Source organism: Chlamydotis macqueenii, chromosome Z (assembly GCF_036417535.1).
Source record: "Chlamydotis macqueenii isolate bChlMac1 chromosome Z, bChlMac1.mat, whole genome shotgun sequence".
NCBI lineage: Eukaryota > Metazoa > Chordata > Aves > Otidiformes > Otididae > Chlamydotis > Chlamydotis macqueenii.
Genome location: NC_141593.1, coordinates 7,884,300 through 7,892,535, shown reverse-complemented (window position 1 = coordinate 7,892,535; position 8,236 = coordinate 7,884,300). Strand labels below are relative to the sequence as shown.

The 8,236-nt window shown below is 47.9% G+C and overlaps 1 long non-coding RNA gene across 1 annotated transcript; it reads right to left on the bottom strand.

Annotated features, from left to right (window-relative positions):
* Positions 1–3,142: 3,142 nt before the first annotated feature.
* LOC147596232 (uncharacterized) lies at positions 3,143–5,459 on the bottom strand. Its single transcript, XR_015261511.1, has 3 exons — positions 5,247–5,459; positions 3,663–3,803; positions 3,143–3,232 (listed from the first exon to the last, which is right to left on the bottom strand). It is a non-coding gene; the product is annotated as an uncharacterized LOC147596232 (long non-coding RNA).
* Positions 5,460–8,236: the final 2,777 nt, after the last annotated feature.

Below are 8,236 nucleotides of genomic sequence, written 5' to 3'. Positions count from 1 at the left end.
TATCTTCACTGTATCCCCACGTATAAAGCTTTGTTTTTTCTGGGGTCTGTTGGAGAAGCGCTGAGCACTGCTGAGTAGATCCATTACATGTGGAAAGGGGCCGGCACAGCCTGACGTCGAGTTATGGAGAACATCTTAGCCTCACCTTGCGGAAAGGTCTGGCCTACATGAAACACAATTAGGGCAGCTCTTTGCTAACCGTATAAGAAGGGCAGTGCACAGGACAGTTTGATATGCCAGATTTCAAAAGCTCTAGAGGTGTTATTGAAGTGTGGGGAGGGAGAGATGGAGTTAACTGCAGACGATGATTTCCCTGGCAGCAGACACCCTTAAATTGCTGCAAGTTGTGGTTCTGTTTGTTTTCAATTTAGCTGCCTTGAGAAAGCTTATGGGTGTTATTCATCTGGCGGGCCCATGCAAACTGAAAGATTTTTTTTTTTTCTTTTTTCTCCATACCTAAATTTCAAAGGCAATGAATCATATAGTTAATTCCTTGCTTTTGAAGCCACTGGAGAGGTAAGATTCATCTGGCCAAATACAGTCATCCGGGTTTTAGGTCGGATGAATTCCAGCTGTCAAGCTATTGAAGTGTACTTAGCTTTGTAGGAAGAAATAAATCTACAATTTAAACTATTCATGCTTGACAGGGAGAGTAATTTGTCTCTGGAACAAAATGTTAAAAGATGTTGTGCATTCTCTATTGTGAGAGGTTTTCAAATTAAGACTAGCTGTCTTGCAAAAAGATCTTTCAGTTAAACCTCTAACCATACTCTTAAGAGCAAGTCCCGCTGGAGGAAATTCCCAGACCTCTGAATTACAGAAGGTCAAGTTGATGGGAATTGTCCCTGCTGACTTTAAAACCTACAAAATTTAAAAGGCGGTCTGGAAATGGCCAAGTATTCAGTTCCTCTTGGCTCTCAGCTGGTCTAAGCTCTTTGCTGCAGATGCTGTAATATGGTGGCACATCAGTTGTGCCCCGGGGAAACATGAATTTGGTTCCCCATTCTCATACTGCCTTAAAAGGAATGCCTTGGGCTGCTCTTCCAGCTCTTGTTTGCTTTGTCCATCCGTAAAATGGCAGCAGCAGGGCTGAGCTCTTCCAGACTCTGCTCTATTTTGCCTCATAAGAGCAAAGTGGCAATACAAATTGAAGGGCCAAGAATGATGGGCATTGTGATGTGGGTGGGAGAAAGATACAGCCTCCCTCTCTGCAGCTCTTCTGTCCCAACATGAGTTTCAGCTCTCCGTCTGCCAGTGGTGGGTGCTGGGGATGCAGGAGCTGGTTGGCACTTGGCTGACCGCCTCCAAGTGGGTCTAGTGGGGCTACACCAGAGCAGGTTTCCTCATGTGCCCAAAGGAGATGGGCAGTGACACCTCAGCCACTTGCTGTCTTGACTTCTCCCCATCACATTCACCTCGGTTCAGGATCTCCTTTTCCATCAAAAAGAGCCGCTTGGCAGCTCTATGGGAGAAGAGGACAGGACCAAGGTCATTAAGGGAGAGAAACCCTGAAGCTATTGCAAGAGCTTTGTCCCAGGAGAGTCCAAAGAAGAGGAGAATGACAGGTCTTTGCTCGCCTTCCTAGAAAGAAGGTGAGAGAGGGGCTCTGTTGAGGAACAGCATTGGTAAAGGCTGGGCCATGAAGGCTGTTACATTCTTTATTGCCTCCTGTAAATCCAAGGTAGTTTTGCATGCTCAGGTCATGCTTGAACTCTCAGCTTTCCTGCGCAGCCAAGGATTTTGCCCTCATCCTACATCTAAAGGCAGAAAGAAGTCCTAGCCCACTGCCCAATTCCAGCATGCCCACATGTCTCCAAGGACATCCAAGTTTGTGGCCATTCAACTATTTAGGAGCCTCTGTAGCCTTGTAGGAGCCTTGGACATGTTTTGCACTTGATGATCTTAAAGGTCTTTTTCAACCTAAATGATTCTATCATTCTAATTAAACCTTACTATTTTCTGTGTACAGAATAATAAAAAACCCTTTCCTGTGCCACAAACTCATTGTTGAGTAGGAGGTTCCTCTTCACTCTTCCCCATTTAAACTCCAGTTCAGGAACAACGTCCCGTATGAGGGTTTCTCTGGGTGCAGAGTGTGCATGTGAGGAGGACATCAAGGAACTCCAGGTAAATGTGTCTGCAACCCAGCTGCTGCCATGTGGCTTGTCACCGCTGCAAAAGATTAACTTGGTTGGAGAAGTGAGCACAGCCATCTCACTCCAGGGGGCTGGAGAATGATTATACAGCCAAATGAGCTTATCAGATTGAAAATATTTTCATATCTAGCCATATAATAGTAACAAAAAAGCCACACTGGAAAAGAAAAGGTCAATAGCATAAAGGTGTGAAAGCCATAGGGAGGAAGACTCAACCATTTTGAAGGGCAACGTTTTTATTCATGACGCAGATGAAATATTCTGTCAGGGGAGTTTTTTGGTATGGCTTGTATTTATCATTATCAAATTAGAGTGCGGAGGTGGAGTCAAACTCTAGTCAAGAAAGATTTCAAGATATTTTTTTTTTTTGCAAAACTGAGCTGACTGTTTAAGGTTTTCCTTCAGCCCTCTAACAGCTGTCTAAAGAAGGAATGAAAGTTGGAGTTTCTTTGTAAAAATGTGTATCAAGCTTATGGTTAAAATTTGGTTTTGATCTGTTGTTCCCAAAATTTCTAAAGAGTTTTAAAAAATCAGCATCCCATCTTCATAAACCCATCTTGATATCTAATTACCTTGTCTGCTGAAAGCAGCACGTCTCCACCAGCATTAAAGCCCTCCCTCTGCAAGTGAAACAGCACAGACTGGACAAACAGTTCAAAATCTGCATTCACATTTGGATAGGTCTGTGCTACCGAAACACATCTGAGCCAAGAGCTGCTGCACCACTGAATGAAACCGTTGATCCCATATTTACCATAGTTTCAGGCAGCCATGCAGTACCTGTATCCCTTGGGTTTTTGTTTTTTTTTTTCTATTTGTCTGTTTGGGTTGTTTTTTACAAATGGTAGGTATACAGAGGTGTCTGGTATTTTAAAAGTAAAACCAGCTGCACAGAGCAGGCATTGAATGACATACACAGATATCCGAGAACATTTATGACGTGGAATTATGCAGGTTATGAAATCCAACATAAACAACGCTTACTCAAAAGTAACATCAACATGAATGGGAAAACAGAGCCGATTTTGGATCGTTTCCCTTACCAGGAATGGTATCCAATGATACATCAGCAATACCTGTGGGGAAGCAAGTGGAAAAGATCACCCGTGGAGCCTCTGGGAACATGACCCTATCCCTTTAGATGTGTTTGTCAGTCCCACTGAGTGGGTACCTGCACTTGCACAAAGTATCGTAATAAACCTGAGTGCAAGTGATGTGGGAGTCTAAGTTGCTGTGGTGTTTCCTCTAATCCCCCCATCACTCATTGGTCACCCTGCGAATTTCAGGTGCCTTCTTAAAACAGTCCTTCTTGCAGGGAACCCTGTCTTGGAGACCAGCCTGCCTCTCATCCCCATTCCTACATGGGAGGAGGCGGCTGCCCTTCAGCTACTGCAGTTTCTCCCCTTTCAGGCTCAGCTTTCCCCCTTGGCTGGCTTTTCCCAGCTTGCCACCCTCCCCATGGCTGTCTGTGGGTTTGGAGGATGCAGTCAGGATGGAAGATCTCACCCCCAGCTCTTGCAGCCTGGCGCAGTCACAGGTCCCCGTGCTGCAGCGGAAAAGCCTAGGAGGTAGGACAAGCATCGTGTGAGCTCTCCTTTGGCTGTACTTTCTCCACGTCTGGTGACCGCGTGACAGGGACTTTCTCAGCTGGAGGTTGCGTCAAGAACATGGAAATTAGTAACCACCCTGGAATACATTTGCCCTGAGGTCTTTTGTTGATCCATTCTTACTTTTTGCCCTGGAGACATGCTGTGGCAATGAGTATCCGCATTTTACAGGGGGCCACTACCCTTATTGCTCCTTTTGGTGAGAGAGGCCAGCCCTCTCTCTGCCCTACCAGCCCTCTCCTCCATGCTTAACCTGGGGACCTGGCCCCTTCTCAAGCTGGGACACTGTTAAACACCCTGTGAAAGTGCCAGGGAAGGCCGATAGAGGCTTCTTCCTGTACAGCAGCAAATTCTACTCCTTTATTTACTCTCTTACAGGCTGAGTGCCATTTAGAGTGGCAGAAGGAAAATCTTCCCCAAGAGCCCTGTTGGGAGATCAACTGGTTGAGCTCTTGCCCCGCTCTTGCTCTTGTACCTCTCCCCTTTGCCCAGAAAGATGATAAGAGAGTGGCAGAGGACACACAAAAAAAAAGTCTTGCAGCCTTCACGTTGAACTGCTTCAGAAGACAAAGTTTATTTAACCCTGAATTAGTTGTTTGATATCTAACTGCCAGCTGATCTGAGGACAAATGGCTGTTGACAAAGCATTTCTCCAGCAGAACCTGCCTGGCTGGGGCTGAGAATCTGACAAAGCATGTGAATGAAAAAGAAATAAATAAATGGAGGAGGACAACAACCTGTGTGACTGAGTGATGCCAGACTTTGCAGCTGCTGGCAAATGAGGGAACAGGCACCCTTTGGCTGCAGGTAACCATCCTGACCCAAGGGAAGAGGAGGAGAGCTCTTGTCTGGAGCGGTGGGACCTTCCTTCTGCCTCCAGGATGGATAAGGACACCTTATCTGCTGCCTCCGCTCGCCCAGCAGTCAGCCCCAGGTGACAGCTGGGTATTGTGGGGTGACTTGATGCCCCTCTTGTTCTACTCTGTTTGGTGACTGCACATACAAGAGGTGAGACCGAAATAAAAGTCATGAGACACAAGAGCTGCCAGTGTGCTCCCACATAACCACTTCCAGGAGGGAAAAATGTGCCTCTGAGTCCTGTGACAGCATGGCTGTAATGTGCAAGAATGGGGTGGGGTAGAGAGACAGTTGGGGGACTAGTCAGGTCTTGTCATCCTAAAAACTCTTTTGCTCCAGGAAAAGTACTCAGTGTAAAGTAGGTATGTATTGACAGGATTTACCCTCTTCTACTCAGGGACATTCAGCATTTACCCACTTTTCTGTGCCTGGAACACCACCAGCTCTTTAAATTCATCACGCTGTCCCTGGTGGAAATGCAAGATAACAGAGTCTCCTCTATCTCTCGGCAACAGGGACACAAAGTGACGTGTTGCCAAACCTGTCACCCGTGTCTGCTCCCTCTTAGTCCAGATGCTCAAGCGCTGAGTAGACGTCAGGGGCTACAGCCCAGACCTCTGCTTACCCAGATGAATAGCTGAGCTTGAAAAACACACCAGAGTGAGGAATGTTGCTGAAACTGGGATGGTGTTTGTCCCTCCAGACACGAGATGAAGACAATGGTATCTTCAGCTTCCAGACATGAAAGGTGAAGAGAAGACCTCTGTGCTGCCTCCAGGGACTAAAGGGTGGAGAGACAAGTGTGATAGAGAGCTGGAAGAGCCAACACAGAGAACAGATGCTGGAGTTGATTGTATCTGAGCCCTGCAGCCCATGGCTGTGAGACAAGCGTAGTGCAAGAGGTGGCAAATAGCAGCTCAAGGAAGTCTGGGAGCCCATGACTCTGCTCAGGCTGACAAGCGACAGCAGGCTGACAAGTGACAGCACTAAAGTCCATCTGCAAAGGAAAACTCAATTGCTTCGTTGGCTGTGCTGACTATGGGCTCAATTCAGATGATGTCTTTTGAGATGCCCTGGGGAATCCTGCCTGGCTGTAGCTGCCACTCCAGAAGGACTGAGATCTCCTGTAGGCCCTGTGCCGTAGCTCCAAAGCCTATGTAGATATCTTTCGGCATCCTACGTGTATGCAATTGGGTCAAGCCCTGGAGATCTGGGAGCTGAATAGGAGCTGAGTTCCTCCCCAGGAAACAATGGCCTGGGCAGCGGCAGAAACTTGACAAATCTCTGTATTTCTGTTCCCTTTGTGGTAAGATGACCATTTCCACAGAAGCTTAAGAATGGTGCAGGGAACAGATGAAAAGTCTGCCTACCCCTGCGCCCTGTCTCCAACAACAGCCAGTTATACCTCCCTACCCGCTTTAGGAATGCTGCAACAGGGAGCAACAAAAACCACAAGGATGAGGTGGCTTTTGAGCTGCCAGATACTCTTCTTGCTTGAGTTTGAGTTGTGACAGACTTGGTTGAAACCAGCTCTCTCGAGGAGCCAGAGTAACACCATATTTACATACTAACTGAAAGGACTTTGTTGGTTTATACTGGGAGGGGCAACCTCATTTACAGTCCCAAGGAGAAACACTGATGTTGTCTCATAATTAACACTTTTCCTTCTCTAATTTTTTCACTGGCAGACAACTTCCCTGCCAGGCAGGCTTGGCTTGTCCGGGGAGATCTTCAACTCATCTAAGTCACCCTTGAGAGTACAGCAACACCTTTCTGGACAACCTTCCAGGGAACACCCCAGATGCTTGGGTTTCTGGCTCCCATCACTGGAAAATGGCCCCAGGTGGACGTTCCCTCCCAAGAGGCAACAGCTAAGGCTCAGCCTGGGCTATCAGGCCTAAAAGAGAGGTAGCTTGAGTCAAAGACACAGGCTGGCTTTCCTGTCCTATCTGAACTGAGCACACTCGTGCGTCAGTCTCACAAACACGTCATTTTGCACATCAGGCTCTTATTACGACTGTGCCCTGTCCCCGGCCAGGAGCCTCTAACCCACAAGTAACTAACTAACTCTAAAGGCGCATATCTAGGTGACACGCACCTCTCAGGCATGAGTCACTGGGACAACATCTAATAGTTGAATTTTGTGTCTTGTCTGGCATCAGTTCAGTCCCCGAAACAATCACATTTCCATTTAAAACTCCTGGGCTCACTCGCAACCTCTGAACCCCACCCACCACAGAAGGGCAGAGTTTCTGTTGCCCTTTAGCTTTGCTTTCCCTTTCTTGCTGCGTTGCTTGAGGTAATCTGCAGACAAATCGCCTTTCCTCTCATTTGCCTTGTGCTCACTCAGGAAATGTTTGCAGCTGCATTGGCCCTTCAGGAGGAAAGGAAAAGAGGAGAAGCCATGCTGACAAACCTCCCCTGAGCCGAGGGAACAGAAGTACTAGCACCTGATCCACAGGAGAGCCACAGTGCAATAAATCCCAGTGCAACGCTGCACCAGCACATCTGGAGGATCCCTGGTCAGAAGCAGCTGGCTCTTGTACCAACCCTGCTGAGATGTGTAGGGTCAGGGGTCCTGTGAAGGGCTGTGCGATCCCTGACTGCCCCACGCATGAGGTTGTCACCTGGGTGGTGCGGTCTCCCATCTTCCCTCCTTTTGAGGTTGGGCGTGCTGGGAGGAAAATCCATGAGACAGAAGCAAGGAAGCCCCTGACACCCAAGGGGTGAGGGCAGCAATAGTTCTGCTTGATTTCAGTTCAGTGACTGGATGGATATAAACAAATGAAAACCAGGGCTCTTGGGTCTACCCTGAACTGCAGAACCAGGGAAAAATGTTATGTTTTGTATCTATAACCAAGGGGAGAACAACACGGGATGGAAAGTATCAGGGACCGTCCCAGGTCTCAACAGATGGGAGCTGGTTTTGGGAGGGGTGGATCTCCCTGTTTGTGCTATAGGGCACTTGTGTCTCTCCCGTAGTGTGCATGCCAGGTGCCTGGAAGTGAGGAGCAGCAACACAGAGCTTTCCCACGCCTGAGACCCTTGGCTGGTCTGGGCACGAGCTTTTGTGTGCCTTTAAAGTAGAGAGAGCGGCACCACCCTGCCCCCGGGCAGGCGGGGAGAAGGTGTATGCTGAAGATAGTGTCGTGCACGGATGGAAATGGCCTGTACGCAACATTTGCTATTCAATCATTTTGGTTAAGCAGCTCGATATTTTCCCTTCCCATGACCTCTTCTCCACTCAGCCCTTTTATGCGCCTTTTCCGCGTTTCAGCGTCTCTGAGATTGATTTGTCTTCCAGGTTTTGTCCTGCTCCTCTCTTTCATTAAGGCACTCTTCCTCTTCCTCCTTTTTAGTGTTTTTCCCTCTCCTCCCTCCTTGGTCCTAGCAGAGCCCCCCAGCCCCATTTACACTTGTGGGTCATGGAGCCAGTGGGGGAGGACCAGCTCCAATAAAGAAAGCTGGGAATTTTGGGGGCATGGGGGATCTGGGAGTTTTTGCTCCAAGTTAGCAGCCAGCCACGTTTCTCTGAGGAGCTCTCATAAAATATTCCCAGCGTTTTATCAAAGAGGTGCTGCTGTCATGGGTTTGTTTATTATTTCCCTTTAGGGC